At 51.6% G+C, this 18,295-nt stretch overlaps 1 protein-coding gene across 3 annotated transcripts in view; it reads right to left on the bottom strand.

The window, feature by feature from the left end:
- KDM5B (lysine demethylase 5B) overlaps positions 1-18,295 on the bottom strand; it is a 1,291,824-nt gene that overhangs the window by 233,769 nt on the left and 1,039,760 nt on the right. The window lies entirely within an intron of this gene.

Below are 18,295 nucleotides of genomic sequence, written 5' to 3'. Positions count from 1 at the left end.
TGAAAAAGGAAAACAAAAGATGCAACGAGAATGGAGGAAAGAATACAACCCAAAAAAAAAACTGTTCCAGAAACAAATCCGTGCATACAAGAAAGAAATTCAAAAGGCAAAGAAGGCATTATGACAGAATCACCAATGCTACCAACACACAAGAAATGTTTAATGTTAAAGAGATGAGAAACCCACCAGGCTGCGATAACACCCCAAACCCCTCAGAAACTATGCAACGACCTAGCAGACCACTTCAAGAAGAAACAAAAAATCAAGGACATCAGACAAACCATACAAAAGAGACCAACCAACCACAACATACAAACGAACCTAACACAGAACCACAGCAAAAACTCAAAAACTTTCCCGAAATATCAGCCGAGGCATTCGCAATGCTGGTAAAACACAGCAAGAATCCCTGTCCCCCGGACATTTACAAATCAATCCTCGCACAAGGAACGCCAGCAGAATATTACAGAAACCTTCTTAATCTATCACTAGCAGGAGAAACTGTACCGAGGACATTCAAATCAGCATATATCAAACCACTTCTGAAAAAACACAAGTGGCGATGTAGACAACCTCACCAACTACAGGCCGATCTCAAACATTCCCTACCCGGCACAACTCCTGGAAACCTACGTATATATAAACTAACCCAAGAACACGTAGAAAAACACCACCTGCTAGATCAAGCTCAAGTCTTTTTCAGATCCGCAAGAGGAATGGAAACAGCACGCCTATCCATCTGGGGCGACCTAAAAACGAACACAGACACAAACACCACATTAGCCCTTATTCTGCTCGACCTCTCCGCAGCCTTTGACACAGTTAGCCATGACACCCTAACCAAAAGACTAGAAGACATAGGCATAGCAGACACAGCACTACTAGGGACTAAATCATTCCTAGAAGACAGAACAGAAACCGTATGGATTAAACCTTTCAAATCCACTCCACGAATTAACGAGTGGGTTGCCACAAGGATCCTCACCATCACCACTGTACTTCAACATCTACCAGACTAGTTATCAGAATCTTCAAAAAATACAACATTACATGCTACAACTAGACAAATGATACGCAAATCTACAAAATCAAAGACACCCAAGCCTATCATTCAACCCTAATCAACTGTCTAAAAGAAGTCAACTGGATGAATGCCAACAACCTGAAAATCAACCCAGGAAAGACAGAAATCATGATCATATCCAAAGACCAAGAGAATGAAACCGCCATCCTGTGGCCAACGGAAATGGGAACCGCACCATCACCATCTAAGGTAGTAAAACATCTGGGAGTCCTGATGGACCATACCCTAACCTTAGAACCAGAATTAAATTCAACAGTCAAGAAATGTTTTTTCCTCCTCCACACGGCAAGAATAATCCTACCTTTCCTCTCCTTCAAGCACAAAACACTCACCATCGTCGCCCTCATCATGTCAAGAATCGACTATGCAAACAGCCTCTAACTCACAATACCAGAATATCTCCTGAAGAAACTACAACGGATCCAAAATTCAGACAGACTACTCAAACTATCCAGAAGAGACCACATCACTCCTGCCCAGAAAAACACTACACTGGCTCCCAGTAAAACATTGCATCACCTTCAAAACAATGTGCACAACACACAGTGCAATCAGTGGATAAGGAGCAGAATTCTTACAAGAGAAAATAATCTACAAGCCAACAAGACTCTCAGGTCAAGCAACGAAATCCGCCTGGAACAAAAACCATATCTTGAAACAAAACTTGGAGGCACCGCCTTCTACCACTTAGCCAGGTAAGTAACTTGTTCCTTCTCCAGCATGGGGGCTAGCATGGATTCACATGCTCATGAATGAAAAATACACAGCAGTACACACATGCACAACCATGAGAGGTGGCAAGGCTCAACATTAAGCATTTCAACAACTCAACATTAAGCATCTCTTTCCTCCTCACCAGGCTCACCTTCAAGCGAACAGATTGCGCAGCACTGCTTGGCCGACTCCGGACTCCTCCCTGGAATCCCGGTCGACACAGTAGAATCTTGTGTAGGTGTGTGTTGACCGCCACGTAGCAGCCCTGTAGATGTCGAGCAGGGGCACACCAGACAGGAACGCCGTAGTTGCAGCGATCGCTCTGGTCGAATGGGCTCTCGGACGGCCAGGAAACGGTCGGTTTGCCAACCGGTGACAGTGGGTGAGCCAGCCGGAGAGCCACCCGGAAATGGATTCCTTGGACAGGGCCTTCCCTTGGTTCACAGGACCAACGTTCACAAACAGCGAAAACTCTTCCTGTGGTCCATGTAGAACTTTGCACATCCAGCGAGTGCAAAGTCCTCTCAGCCCGCGACAAAGTTGACGGGAAGAAAACAAGTAACACCAAGGGCTCGTTGAGATGGAAGTCCGACGAAACCTTGGGCATGAAGGAGGGGTGCGTCCGCAGCACCACCCTCATTTCGTGAAATGTTAAGTACGGAGGTTTACAGAAGAGGGCCTGGATCTCTCCCACTCGTCGTGCGGAGGTAATGGCCACAAGAAATGCGGTCTTCCACAATAGAAATTTCAGCAGCGCCGAATCCATAGGCTCGAACGGAGGACCCATGAGCCAAGTCAGCACCACATTGAGCTCCCACGCTGGAGCCTTCACCGGCGGGAATGAGCGGAAAAGTCCTTTCATGAACTCCTTGACCAGGTGGTGCGACCACAGTGACGACTGCCCCAGAGTTCTGGTGTAGCGGGAGATAAACGCCAGATGAATCTTGATGGAAGCATGCGCCAGCGACAGCAAGTACGGCAGCACCTGAGGGGCCGTAATCCATAGAGGGTTTATCTTCTGTGCAAGGCACCAGACAGTAAACCTCTTCCATTTAAGTCTGTAACACTTCAGTGTAGACGAAGCCCTGGCCTTGGCGAGTACCTCCTTGCAGTCCGCCGGGGTCTTGTATCTGCCAAACTCTAGTGCTGCAGGAGCCAGGCCTGCAAGTTCAGCGACCCTGGGTCGTGGTGCAGAATATCACTTCCTTCCCTGGTGAGCAGATTTGCGTCCGCCGGAAGCCTGACTGGAGGGGACGTTGACAAGTTCAGAAGGTCCGGGTACAATATTTGTCTCGGCCACGCCGGTGCGACAAGGATCATCCTGCACCAGGACCATCCGAGTTGACCGAGTCGCAGAAGCAACAGCGGGAACGCATAGAGAAACAGGCCATCCCGGGGGAAAGAACACATCCCCCCATACTTCCAGGCTGTGGAAACCTGCTGGCTAACCTCCAGCACTTGGTGTTCGTCACTGTTGCAAATAAATCGTTGTGGGGATTGCCCCATCGTCGGAACAGAAGATCCACTTGATCCTGCCGAAGCTCCCACTCATGGCACGAGCGCAGCTCCCTGCTGAGGGAGTCTGATTATGCTCTTCACTCCCGCCAGATTAAACGGATTGAGGAATATCCCCTGGGCCACGGCCCAGTGCCATAGGTCCTGTGCCACTCTGGAGTGTGCTGGGGATGTGGTGCCCTCCTGCTTCCGGATGTAGAACATTGTGGTGGTGTTGTCTGTGAAGACCCGTACCACCTTGCCCTTGAGGGACGGAAGGAAGGACGAGAGGCAAAAATACTGCCTGTAGCTCCAGAATGTTGATATGCAACGACTTCTCCTCCGGCAGCCACAGACCTCTTGCGTGGAGACCTCCGGTGTGTGCGCCCCATCCTTCCAGGGAGGCATCCGTCGTGACAGTCTCCTGATGAGGTGGGGTCTGGAAGTCCGTGCCTGCGGCTAGATGCACGCAGACACCCCACCAGCGAATTGCTCGAAGGAACATCTTGTTGAGAGAGATGAGATGTCCTCAAAGCTTCCCGATACCTGGATCCAACGGGCGTCAAGGTACTCTTGCAGTGGCCGCAACAGCAGCCTGCACAGTCGAACGGGGTATGTGCATGACAACATCATGCCGAGAAGGGACTTGATGGACTTCACCATTGGAATCTTCAAGGTCAACAGCCGTTGCACCTTGCCCAGGATGGCAGCTATACTTTCCTCCGGAGAGGCTAGGCACGACACCATGTTGAGTCGAGACCCCAGAAACAGAGGGTCTTGCGATGGCACCAAGCAAGACTTTGCATAGTTCACTGAGAACCCCAGCTCTGTCAGCAGCTGGCCGATACCGTTGTGTGAGCGACGGCGACCTCTCTCGATTTCACTCGGATGAGCCAGTTGTCCAGGTAGGGGAAAACATGGATCCCTCACAGGCGCAGTTGCGCCGCCACTGGCGCCAGACACTTGAAGACCCTTGGCGCCAACTTTAGTCCGAAGGGAAGGGCCTTGAACTGATAGTGTGGCCCTTGAACCACCAAGCGCAGGAACTAGCGGTGTCCCTTGTGGATGGGGATATAAAAGTAAGCATCCTCCAAGTCAGACGACAGGAAATCCCCTTCTTCCAGCTGTCCTAGCACGTGCTGAAGAGGAACTATCCGGAACTTCTGGGATCTGATGTACTTGTTCAGGCGGCGGAGGTCCAGGATGGGCCTCCAACCGCCTGTCTTCTTGACGAGGAAGTACTGAGATTTCACTCCGGAGCCTCTTCGGGACGAGTTCCATCGCGCCCCTCCTCAGCATGGCCTATACCTCCAGCAGAAGCTGAGGGACTTGGTTTTCCTGTCTGGCCACGGGTGGTATACATGGACACTTCCTTTGGAACTCCAGAGGGTGTACGTGGGCCAGCGCGTCCAGCACCCAACAGTCGGTGGAGATGGTCTTCCACACACGGACGAAGTTCGCCAGCCAGCCTCCCACCGGAGTGTGGGCCCAACGTCCTGGCTGGTTCAGTCCTGCTTTGCCGTGGAGGCGCCGCGTTGGGGACCTTGGCGGTAACGGCGACCACCTCAGGGCTTGCTGCGGCCCCTGTAGGCCTTCTGGGTCAAAGAGCTGGACAGTTGGATGACGAGAATCCACCAAAGCCTTTGGAGGAACCCTGGGACTTTCCTCCGGAGGTCTAAAAGGACGGCCGTCGCTGCTGAAGCGTGCGTCGTCTCGGTATCCGCCTTGATGGCCTGAAGAGACTCGTCCATAGTCTTGCCAAACAAGTTATCCCTGTCGAACGGCATTTCCAACACCCTCGACTGCACATCCTGGTGGAAGTTAGTGGCCTTTAACCAACGCTGACAAAGGCAAGCGCTGTTGCCCATCTAGCAGAACCCTGCGTCGGTGAGGTCCGTGGCCACCGTGATGGCATGGTCCGATGCCACCTTGCCTTCTGGCAGAATCTCCAGCGCTTCCGCGCTCGTTGTCGGGAAGGAAGTCCAGGAGGAGAGCGATCTTGAACCAGAGCTCCCTGTCGTAACAAGCCACAATGGCGAGGGTGTTGGCCGCCTTGATGGTCATCGCTGCCGGAGAGATGACTCGTTGTCCGATGGAGTCCAGCTTCTTTCCCTCGCTGTCCGGGGAGGGGGTGGGGGAGGATAAGGCGGGGCAGAGGATGTCGATGCAGACGAACCCGCAGACTTCTTCCTAGCCGCCGCTGAGACCGCCGAATCCGGGGAAGGCTGTGATCTCAAGTACATGGGTGCAGAGTCCGGCAACCTCTACTTTTTCTCGTATCGGTCCCTCTTCGCCGGGGCCAAGTTCTTCATGAGGGACAGTCCCTCATCCCAAATGTCCAACAGCGAGCTAGACAGCACAGTCTTCCTCTTGGCTTCCCTCTGCTGGTACAGGAAGCCCTCCTTCTCCTCGGGAGTCAGTTGGAACAACTCCGAGGCCCTCGAGATCATGGCGTGAAACGAGCCAATCTCGTCTGGTGGCGAGGCTCCAGGCGGCGGGGACGGGAGATCCACTCCGCCATTGTCTGTATCAGTGGTCGCCGTATCCGGTTCCGTCTCGTCCTTCGGTGGAGGGGAGGGAGGCGATGGATGGTAAGTGGAGGGTGAACTCTCCATCTTGTGCGGGGGTTCACCTGACGGCCCAGGTGCTGCGGGGTCCCCCGCCAGCGACAGAGGCATCCTTGTCGGCCGGAGGTGGCTGCAACAGAGGGGGCAGTGGCGTAGCGTCCTCTGGCTCCTGGGGGCCTGGCTCCTCCTCGTCAGTATCTTCACCACTCTCCACCTCTGCCTTGTCGGGGTCCCTCCCATAGGACCTGGCCTCAACTGACTTTTCATCCAAGACTGTTTTAAGAACAGCAAGCTCCTCCTCGTCGGAGAAGTCTGTGCCTTGCAGGACTACCGTGCCCCCCCGCCCCCTCTAGGTCAGGGGAGACGGTCTCAAGGAGATCACCAGCATAGTCTTCACTGGTGTCTTCTCTACAGGCAGAAAAGAGGATTCCTCCTGGCCGGCAGGGAAACTCGTTCTGGAGGCCATTTCCTGCAAACCTGCATCAACGGCCTTCGCCAGGGACGCTACCACTCCTTCAATGGAGGTTTTCGCCGGGTGAACCTGGGCCTATACGACTTTGGTCGCGCAAGAGGCCTTCACCGTGGGGGGAGGGTCAGCACCACGCACCCCTTTGGCCTTCTCCGTCGGAGCAGACTGGGGCTTCTCCAGAAGCATACCCAGGTGTTCCGACTTCCTCTTGTTCGCCAAGCCGGACCGTTGACTCGTGGTCGAGGGTGCTAGAGATGCTGCGCCTGCCCAGGCTGCCGAGGAGCCCGCCCCAACGGCACTCCTGGTGCTTTGCCTTCTGTTGGTCCCCAGTCGCCGGGGCGCCCTCAAAGGTGTTCGAAGACAGCTCAGATTTCTTCTTTCGGCTGGGTGACCGGGGCTCACCCGACTGGAGCCACTTGCTCAGCTGCTCGCAACTGTCCTTCATGGTGCGGGGCACCATATCCTTGCAGAATACACAGGCCTCCTCCATGTGCGTCTGGTCGGTATTGAGGGTCGTAGAAAGTTCTGAAAAACGGGTCTCCGTTAGTCGGATGATGGATCGATGGAGCTTGAGGCTCGATTGACTGAATAAATTATCGCCTAGGTAGAAGGCAGTCATTGGCTGGAGGCAGTATGACCCAGAGACCAGTGATTTGTTGTTAGGAGAAAGACAGTTCAGAAGTGAAACTGAAACAGATTTCTTTCTTTACCGAGGATTCCCAGCCTGACGGGGAATATTCATGAGCATGTAAATACATGCCAGAGCCCATGATGGAGAAGGCTGAACACCACAATATGTGGTTCGGTGGTGGCGGTGACCTCTGGCCAGAACCAAAACTTGCCTTACCAGTTGTTGCTGGTTGACGGCTGCAGGAGTCACAGGCCAACACCGGCCAACATGGTCTGGAGCTGCCGCTTCTGGAGCCGTTCTATGCCTCAGGGTCCTTAGTCGCTGGGGCTGCAAGCTGCCTTGGGGTGGAGGTGTCGTAGGTATGTCTCAGGGCCAATCCGGGCAGGGGGGAGGAACCAATGAGGAAGTGGACTGCAGGCCCAAACAAGCAGCGCACAGCACTCAGAAGGTTGAAAAATGCTATACAAAAGGCTTTTCAACACAGATACACGCTCTGGGGAGATGGATGCCTTACCTCTGCCACAGAGCTAAAGAGTAGCAATGTTGAGGCAGTACAGGAAGGACTAGGGTCCTCATTACTCGATCAAATTTATTCAGCCAATCAACTCCCTTACTTCCTGCCCTTCCAGACACACTGAAGCCAGTGGCAGGTTTCAGTACTGAAGCCCGCCAAAGGCAAAACGGACAAAGGGCTCAAACCTGGCTTGGCACGCAGATTAAACCCCACGAAAGACCTCTCAATCAGAAAATGCAGAAAAAGGAAGACGGCCCATTTTGACATAAATGGTCACCCATGGGTGCTATACTGCAGCTGAGGATTCAGCCTGCGATAGAAAGGCCCAATGGTAGGAAAATTAAACCACTGCCACCAGCCATTTAAAGTAGTGAGGGTAACCTAAACAATTTTACAGGAGTACGTAGGATAAGGGGCTCCTAGGTAACCCCCCCCCCCCCCCCGGCAGCACTCCACATAGGATGGGGTGTGCTGGACCTTCAAAGAGTAAAAGTAAAGTCAATTTCACTTTACTGTTCTTGGGAACAGTAGTTCAACTCAAGAAAAGGTATGTACACTTTTTATTAATTTTCCAAACCAAACACAATAACATACATACTTTGTCAAGCATTTCCAATGGTACATCATATCATTTGCCTGTTTAAAGCTACCCTCCTCCTCCTTCTCTCCCTCCTCTCCCTCCTCCCAGCCTATTCCACTTGCTATTTCTACTTGTGGTATGTATTAAGTACTTGAACTTCTCACCGTATCTCCATCACGCGGATTGTGATGGTGTATGTGTCTGAGTTTGGGTATCAACACCTGCAGGGGGAGACCGGTCCTGTATCAACTGTTTCCAGGCCATTAAATCTATGTTTTGCGTGGGCAATTTCGGTCCGCAATGACAAGGCCATCAGGGGGGTACAGATAGGAGATACACATTGCAAAATCTGCCTCTTTGCAGATGATGCGCTGCTCTACATTACAAAGCCGTCCCAGACGGTCCCTATGATGTTACAGGGTCTCACGCTACAGGGAACTGTCGGGGTACAAGGTCAACCTTGAGAAGTCGGTGGCATTCATAGGGGGAAACTTACCGGACTCAGAGGCAGCTTATGTGAGTGGGCTCCCCTTTACTCTGCGGGAAGAGGGATTCCGGTATCTTGGGGAACAGGTGACCCGTGACCCCGAGGACCTATACTCGGCCAACCCCCCACCCCTCCTTTGGTCAGCAATCAGAAAAGACACGGAGAGGTGGGCAGGGTCGGGTCTCTCCTGGATGGCACGCCTTAATCTTATAAAAATGGTTGTCCTCCCCAAGTTCCTATTCCTCTTCCAAATGCTCCCAGTACTGATCCCCAAAACATTCTTCACGGAAACGAAGCAAGTCCTTCTCAACTTCCTCTGGTCGGGCAAAAAACATAGGATCTCTTATGAGGTACTGACCAGGCCAAAGGAAGATGGCGGGGTAGGATACCATGACTTGGAAATATACCACAGAGCCTCCCATCTGAGGATCTTGACCGACCACTTTAAATCCAGGTACAGAAAAACAATGGGTGGCCATGGATAATAGAGTTCTTGCACCTGTCACAGTGGAGGAATGGCTCTGGGTCCCTAGGAAAAACATCCCCAGAAGTGTCCTGAACCACCCAGTCCTGAAAGTACTGCGGTCCTTGTGGAAGGAGGGAGGTTGCTATCGTTGGCTCACGACCTGGCCTTCTCCACTGAGCTGCTTTTGGGCCCCCCCTTTCTTAGCTAAGATAGCAGAGCCAGCGGCATACCAAAAGTGGTTCGACGCCGGCCTTAGCAGGACCGGCCACCTCTGGGTGGGGGGGCACGTTCCTACCCCTGAGAGATCTGGAGGCGGCCCTGGGAATAGGTACTCTGTCCCCCTTCCGTTATCTCCAACTCAAGGGAGTCCTCACTGAACCATCGTGGGGGGACACCCTCAGGAGGGACCTTACAGACTTCAAGAAACTCCTCCTCTCTGCCAGGGGCTCTAAGGGGATAATATCTCGCCTCTACAAACTCTTCCCGTTTTCCGTCCCAAGAGACCCACCACCGGCACGCACGCATTGGGAGAGGGACCTGGGAGAGGAAATCGATGATGAAAGATGGGCGGAAATGTGTAGGCGGGCCAACAGATCCACGGCCTCACTCCAATATCGCCACCAAGCCCTTAAGATTTTGCACCGATGGCACTGCCCCCCCACAGAGGATTGCAAGAATGAGGCCAGGATACGACCCACATTGCTGGAAGTGCAAGACAGTGAGGGGGGACTACATTCATATGTGGTGGGGATGCCCAGTGGTTCAAAAGTACTGGGGAGAGGCGTTAACTTGGATTAAAGGGGTTGACCGATCTTCCAGCCCCTGGCTTCTCCTTTTTGGAATAGACTCTGGAGATGGCCAGGAAGACACCCAGGATCATATGCTACAAATCATGTTGGTAGCGGCCAGGTGCTGCCTGGCACAGAAATGGAAAAGCCCCGGAATGCCGGGGGAAAAAGCATGGGTCACCAAAGTGCGGGCCATTTACGACATGGAATTCCTTACACATCTACTTGACGCGGCCAAGTCAAATATTGAAGAAACATGGCTGCCCTTCTTTGATAAATACGGGCGCCCCACCTAATGTGCTACACCCAGGCCCGGGGGGGCTCCTCTCCCGGGGGTGATAGGCCGCTGCCTATTAACTATTGTGAACTTCCTAAAAACTGGCTCATGACTTTGGCGTGCTAAGTGACACATTACAACAGTACCGCTATGCTCTCCGAGAACCCGTTAAGAAAGCAGCAAATGAGAACTTGAACTGGAGTTGGGAGGGGGGGGGGGGAGGATGGGGGTGGGAGGGTCGGGGGGACGTGTTATAATTGATTTTTTGTTACTCCATCTCTAAATATGCTCTGTGATGTTATAACACATGCAAAATTTAATAAAATATGATTTTCAAAAAAAATCTTTGTTTTGCTCCTCTTGACCCAAACGGGATGCTTCCTACCACACAGCAGTTTCTGCAAGTGCCCATTTCTGTAGGTCTCAGCCACACACCTACCACTGGGCCACGGTGATCTTTCCATCCCACTGCTATCCTGCACTTCAAGGATGTAGGCTAGATCTGTTTACTCACATGTCTGGCCTGCTTCAGTCTTGGAAAAATTTCTAGCACACATGCCTTGAGGGAGACTGAGTCGGCCGACAAGCCAACCTGAGAGTCCGGGCTACGTCCACCCAATATTGGCATATTTCCATGCTGTCCCAGAACATATGCATCAGGTCTGCATTGATCATGCCACATTTCGGGCAAGCTTGCTCTGCTGCGTTACCAAATTTCGCAATCATCTTCGGAGTCAGGTATGCTCTATTAGTGACGTATAACTGGATCAGCTGTAGTTTCACATTTCTGAACGCTTTATTATGGTACCACAGTCTAACTCCAGGCGGCGTCCGACAGCTGCTCTTGCAAATCTACTTCCCACCATCGTCGAGTCTGTATTAGGTTGCTATCTGGACTCGTCGTCAGTATCTCCTATAATCTTGATACTGCATGTCCCCCTTCAGAGATGTCAGAGTGTTTCGATCATTTCATCTTCTACCCATATTCCCTCTGTTCCTGGCCATTTAAATTGTATTCTATGGCGCAGTGACGCATAGGTTATGTGCTGCTCTTCCTGCACTCCTGATTCCAAGACGACCTCGCTAAAGGTCATCGGTCGTCCCTCTTTCAGTACATCTCCCAATGTCGCTACCCCTCGAGTCTCCCAGTATTTTCAGACGTTCACAGCCTAAATTGCTAATCTTCTCCTTTTAGCATCATGGGATCTGGGGTGAGTACAGCATTTCTTTACCTAGAAAACGTCAGGCTCTTTGCCACATCCTGCCTAGCTTCAGCAACAGGGTTATGCAGCATTGTGGTCCACACCATCTCAAAAAGAATGGGGTGCATACCTTGTAACCCAGTGTCTAGGGTCTGTTCATCTGACAACCAGTACGTGACAAACTGTTGTTGCCACGCCACAAGGTACCTCAAAATCTGGCACTTTTATCCCTCCCTGTTCGCATGGTCTTTGCAATGTATCAAACGACATCCTACACCTCAAATTGTGCCACAGGAAGCTCAGGCAAATAGTTTCAGTGTCTTAAAGAATGATTTGGAAATTTTAAATGGGCCATTCGTAAAGTAATGAAGCAGCCTTGGAAACTGTTGGGGAGAATTCTCAGAAATATGCTAATTCCCTCTACCTTAGAGACCCCCAGCAACTTTGCTGGATTTTGAGGACTTGATTTTTTTTTACCTGGAGAGAGTGAGACCCATTTTTCCCCACACTCATGTATTTGAATGTGATTTTGTGTGATATGGCATTTATAATGCGCCTATACACAAGTGTTTCAAGGCGCGATAAAGCTAAGGAGGGGGACAAAGGGAGGACGGACAACAAGCCTACTAGGCCAGATGTCATTCAGATCGCGCAAGTGCATGGGAGGGGGCAGGGACAGTGCAGTACATGAGAAGATGATAAGTAAAACCAACAAGTGGCAAGTGCAATGGCAAGTGCAATGGTAAGTGCATACATCAGGTGTCAAGGGCTGCTAGGGGGACTGTAGGCATACAGAAAAAGTCCCCTAGTTTGGGGGTTGCCAGGTGGGCAGTGCAGGTGTGCGATCTGGCAGAACCTGGGCCTGAGATCAGAGGGTGTCCAGGTCACCAGTGCAGTTCCGGTAACAGCCAGGAGGTCAGCAGAGGAGAGAAGGAGAAAAGGCAGAAGCAAAGAGAAAGGTTTTGAGGTGCTTCCGGAACCGGAGATGGTTCTCCTCAAGTTTAAGGGAGGCTGTTTCAGAGGTAGGCCCCAGCCGAAGAAAGATCTACCACCAACTTGTTGCTTGGAGAGGCGACCGACCCCAAGAGAGGTGGATGAGCAGAGAGCTCGAGAAGGAAGATATTTAGGAAGAGAGAGTTGAAGGTATTGAGGCCCCAGAAGGCCTTGTGGACGATGCAGAGGGTTTTGGACTTAATCCTTGTGGCCATTGGGAGCCAGTGCAGACATTTCAGTCCTGGAGAGATACAATCCCTGGGCTTTAGGGCAGGACAAGTCTCGCAGTCCTTTTCTGGATAAGTTGCAGAGGGCTGAGAGTAGAAACCGGCAGATTTAGAAAGGAACAAGTTACTTACCTGTTGTTCTCCAGCATGGGTCTGGCATGGATTCACATGCTCATGAATATTCCCCGTCGTCAGGCCGGGAATCCTCGGTATAGAAAAAAATCAGTATCAGTTTTGTTTCTGATCTGTCTTTCTTAGTAGTAACCAATCACTGGTCTCTGGGTCATACTGCCCCCCAGCCAATGACTGCCCTCTCTAAGCCCCGCCTCTGGCAGCCATCCTCAGATTTGGTAGCACGTAAAGTGACAGTATGAATAAGTGAAGATCCTCAGAGGGGTAGGCGGGAGGGTTCGCATGTGAATCCATGCCAGACCCATGCTGGAGAACAACAGTAACAGGTAAGTAACTTGTTCCTTCACCAGAATGGGGTCTGGCATGGATTCACATGCTCATGAATAAAGAATACATAGCAGTACACACATGCACAACCACGGGAGGTGGCAACAGGCTCAAATTAAGCAATACAACAACTCAACATTAAGCATCTCTTACCTCCTCACCAGGCTCACCTTAAGCGAACAGGTTGCGGAGCACTGCTTGGCCGACCCTGGACTCCTCCCTGGAGTCCCGATCGACGCAGTAGAATCTTGTGAAGGTGTGCGTCGACCTCCACGTCGCAGCACTGCAGATGTCCAGCAGGGGCACACCAGACAGGAACGCCATGGTAGCAGCGATCGCTCTGTTCGAATGGGCTCTCGGACGGCCGGGCAACACCAAGGGTTCGTTGAGGTGGAAGTTCGACGGCACCTTGGGCATGAATGAGGGGTGCGTCCTCAGCACCACCCTCGTGTCGTGAAACGTCAATTATGGCGGCTTGCAAGATAGGGCCTGGATCTCTCCCATTCGTCGTGCGGGGGTGATGGCCAAGAGAAACGCTGTCTTCGACGACAGAAACTTCAACGGTGCCGAATGCAAAGGTCCTTGAGATTTACTCTGCGCGCCAAACCAGGTTTGGTCCCTTTGTTTTGTCTTTGGCGGGCTTCACGAGTGAAACCCGCCTCTGGCTCCAGGGTGTCTGGCGGGGGCAGGATGTGAGGGAGGTGCCCGAAACTCCCTGTGCTTGGTCTCCCAGGAGATCCAAATGCACTCTGTGGTGATTGGCCGGCTGACTGTCCGGCAAGGACAGCCACCCTGCTGGGTGACTGACAGCTAGGCTGGAATGAATGGGAGCAAGCTGCATAAAAGGCAAGGCTTTTTTGCTTGGAAGGCAGAGTCGAGCACTGGACGAAGGAATCCGAAGAACTTGAAGAGGACGCCTGCTGCAACTCCTGGACCGTTGCTTTGCCCGGTGAAGCCCTGCTGCTGTGCTGAAACTCCAAATTCGTATCGACAGACGCTCCTGCAGGACTTCTCCCTTTGAGTTGGTGGGACCAATCAACAACAAAATAAGCCACGTGGACATCCTCTGAGCTGAGCGAATTTGCACAGAGTTGCTGCTGGAAACCGAATAGCCAGGGAGAGGATCGTCAGTTTGTGTGCATTGCTTTTAAGCTGGCCAAGAGCTCCAGGAAGATCCTCCGGACTCCCAGGAAGCAGGACTGACCGAGCCTGAGCCCCCTCAGAGTGTGGGACCCCAGAAGCAAGCAAAGTCCACCCCAACAGCCAGGAACCACAGTGTTGCTATTTGAGGTAGACAGGAGGAGCTGAAACACCGAACAGCCATTTGTTTGAAGATTTCCGGTTGCGAGCGGTGACCTTCCCGTTGCAGGGCAGGAGTCCCCAGAAGTCCTCCCTCTTGTCCCCACGACTGAGGTCCAGGAACAGTGAGATCTGCAGAGCTACACAGGAACAGAAGTACTGTAAAGTCAGAGAACTTACCTCTTGTTGTAGAGTTGCTTGTGGCCCCACATTGATTCTTCTTTTTCTTCAAAGACTTCTAAAACATTGTGCAAAGACTTTTCTTCCTTAACTGCAAAGAAGTGCTTCAGCTCATATAGACTTTTGCCCACTGACTTTGGCTTAGCCTGTTCCACTGTATAACTCTTATTGGGGGAGGATCTGAAAGTATTTGCCTGCTTAAGAATATTTGTGATCTCGTGTTGTCTAACAACCTTTTCCTTTGACCTATTTCTAAGCTATTTTAAATGCAACAGTGATATATTAATATCACCAGCACACTAGCTACGGAAGTACCTGAGGGCGTAGGCTGTGTCTGTGGGCCATCCCAAAAGGGGACTTACTGATTTAGAAACTGAAGGTGTATTCTTGGAGTGCATTTGTGTGTTGCTTTATGTTGCTCCCTTCTGAAGAAGGCTTATTCTAATTGATTCATAAATAAATTATGGTTTATTCAAGAAACCTTGTGTGTAAGTTTATTTGAATACTTGTCACTGTGAATCTCTTTGCAACTCCCCTACAGTTCACATTGACCCCCTCTTGAGATAAGCTTGGCTGCTGAACATGCTACCAACCTATGTTGTACAGACCTCTACCAAAAATTGGGTTCCTATTGCCAGGAGGTCAGGGTTGTTGTAGGGTTCTGATGTCTGTGCCCACAGCCCACTCTGGCCCCTCCATGCTGTTGCTGCATGCCCTAACCCCCTCCAGTCCTCGTGTACCGCTCCCTCATGTCTGTGTCTTGGCACATGCATGGCTGGGTGTCTTTAGATTAAGTGCAGTGGCTAGTCTTCACATTCTTGCTGTTTACGGCCTGTGGGAGTGTCTCTGCGTTTTCCCTTGTTATCTCCCATTGTGATTGGTCGCTGTGTGGATGAACCATCTTATAGATCATTATGCTTACTCTCTACTCCATCACACAATTAAGAGTGCAGATACACCCCTCAATCAATTTGGCCTAGCTGCTCACATACGAACCCCATCCCATGAACACCCATCTTTCTCATAAAACGCAGCTATAGCCCATGAAAAACCAGCCTAGCTGCACACAAGCATCCCACAGACCTAACGGAGCCAGAACCCAGTCTTGGTGTCCAGCCGCCAGACTGCACACATTGAACCAATACCATTACCACCACACCTAATGCTAGAATGCAGCTACCATCAAGCAATTACATCTGCTGCACATTTAACTGGTGCACCCAAGTACCCTTCGACACCGTACTCTTCAACTGACCTGGACTATATTCCCAGAGTGCGTTCAACCTACCAGCGCTATACAAATGCCAAATAACACTGATGGCGTGGTCCGACGCCACCTCACCCTCCTGGAGGATCTCTATAGCCTCTACCCCTTTGTCATTGTGGAGGAAGTCCAGTAGCGGAGGCAACTTTAACCACAGCTCCCGGTCGTATCTGGCCACGACTGCAAGGGCGTTGGCAGCCTGGACCGTCGTTGCCACTGAGTAGATAACCTTTCTACCCATAGACTCCAGTTTCTTCCCCTCGTTGTCCGGAGTGGTGGAAGACGACGAAGACGCCGAGCTACATTTCTTCGTGGTGGCTGCCGAGACCACGGAGTCCGGCGACGGTTGAGACCGCAAGCACTTGGGCGCAGAGTCTGGCACGCAGTACTTTATCTCCAGCCGGTCTCTCTTAGCTGGGGTTGTCGAGGGGCTCTTCATCAGAGCCAGTCCTTCATTCCAAACATCGTCCAAGAGTGGGACCGAAAGGATGGTCTTTCTCTTCGACTCCCGGCATTGATATAAGAAGCCTTCCTTCTCCTCCGGCGTGAGCTGGAACAGCTCGGACGCTCGGGTGATCATTGCATGGAAGGATCCCACTTTGTCCGGTGGAGACACCCTGGACGGAGGCTACAGGAGGTCCCCCACCCTGCTGTCATCATCCGTGCCACTTATCGCCGTGTCTGATTTCATCTCGCTTCCAGGGGTGTGGAATGCGATGGGTGTCTTGGTATGCCTCCTCCTTGGCCAGCGGTTCTCCCGGTGTCAACGGGGTGGCCGGGACCGGAGCCGTGGCTCGAGGGACAGTCATTCTCCTTTGTATCTCCGACACCAGCGTGGAGGGTTGAAAGGATGTCCAGCTAAAGATCTTTCTGCTGTACTTGGGGGTTAGGTGCCCAGGGCCCTAGTCTCTGAGCCCTTTGCCATCATTACCATACATGGTATCCCCGTCAACGTCACCTTAATAGTCGCCCTTGTCCGCCTGGACGGTGTGACAGAAAAGATCTCATCCTCGTCGGCCGAAGAAATGGCTGTTCCTTTGAGGCATTCACTGTGCCCCGCCCCTCTGCGGGTCCTGAGGGGTCGGCCTCGGGCTGAGGTCCAGCATGCCCTTCTCCAGGGTCTTCTCAACAGGCTTGCTCGAAGCCTCCCGAAGAGACACCCTGGCCATCATCTGTGTACCCCGGGTCGGGTCCGCCCCTATGACCTTCAAGAGTGACGCCACTACCACTACCTTGGTGGAGGGGGACGATTTTGCCTGGTGCACCTGGGCCTTCACAGAAAAGCTGGATCCCTTGTCCTGCTTGGCCTTCTTCACGGCCAGGTCGGACGCCTTGTCCCGTTTGGCATTCTCCTTTGGGGTATGGTTGGACTCCTTGTCTCCTTTTGCCTTCTCCATTGCGGGTAGGCCGGACACCGTACCCTGTTTGGCCTTCTCCAGATTCTCCCTCAGCTTTCCTGTGGTAGCTGACTTCCTCTTCGACCAAGAACCAGAATGGAGATTGATGCAGATGGGGATGGCGATTGCCGTGGCTGGAGATTGATGGGGATGGCGATTGCGATCGCGTCCTGCCCGTCGAGGGACCAGACCTGCAGTGCTTGGCCCCCACGGGTGGGGCAAAGGACTTGGAAGCCCGCTCAAGTTTGCCGGATCTGGGAGAGGCATGCCACTGGGTACCACCCCGGGGCAGAGGCTTGGACTTGCAGCCACAAATCCAACCGTTGGGGTTGATCCTTCATCGTGCGCTTCAAGAAACCACGGCAAATCACACAATCTTCTTCCTTATACGTCAGGCAGTATAGACACTGGGAATGTTCGTCGTCCATGTACACATTCTGTAAACCGCAGTGGGAACAAAGCTTGAAGAGGGAACCGCTGTCCTTCTCGTCTTGGCATGATCCAAGTGGTGTACGCCTGAAGAACTTCTGGAAGCTTCCAGGAACACTTGTTGATTTCTGCCCTTGAGGGGCAATGAAAGATGCTGAAAAACAGATCCCCGTTGATCAGAAGAGTAAGCGACAGAGCACATGGGCTCGACTGACCGAAAACATTGATTTTCCTAAACCAAAAAAAAAAAAAAAAACAGAACAGCTCAAAGAGCAAAACGCCAGGAATCCCAACACTTGACCGTGTGGAAAAATCTCAAGATGTCTGCCAGAGAAGGGGCTTGGGTAGAGGGCAATATGACCCAGAGCGTAGTAATTGGTCTGTAGGAGAAAGCCAGTTTAGAAATGAAACACACGTTTTTTTCTTTTACTGAGGATTCCCAGCCTGACGACAGGGAATATTCATGAGCATGTGAATCCATGCCAGACCCCATGCTGGAGAACCTGTTTAACCTTTTTCCTTCCCTTCACCTCTTAACAAACCTCAAAATCTACAAAGTGTACTAGTGATACATAAATGCCATTACTGTCCTAGTTAGTGAAGTCACCTCTGGGTCTAGAAAGTGTGTAAGAAGCATCTCTAAACAGTATCTACTAACTTTGTGTCGATTCTGGAAAAGCATTTTAAAGTATTTTTTGATTGTTACATACATTGCCCTTTTTTGTCAATATCTTTTTATTGAAACATTGAATTCATTGTATATCTCTGCAAGTT

This window comes from Ambystoma mexicanum, chromosome 13, assembly GCF_040938575.1.
Source record: "Ambystoma mexicanum isolate Mex_15411 chromosome 13, UKY_AmexF1_1, whole genome shotgun sequence".
In the NCBI taxonomy this organism is placed as follows: domain Eukaryota; kingdom Metazoa; phylum Chordata; class Amphibia; order Caudata; family Ambystomatidae; genus Ambystoma; species Ambystoma mexicanum.
Note: the sequence above shows the minus strand (reverse complement) of the source record. Positions and strands in the feature narration are given on the sequence as shown.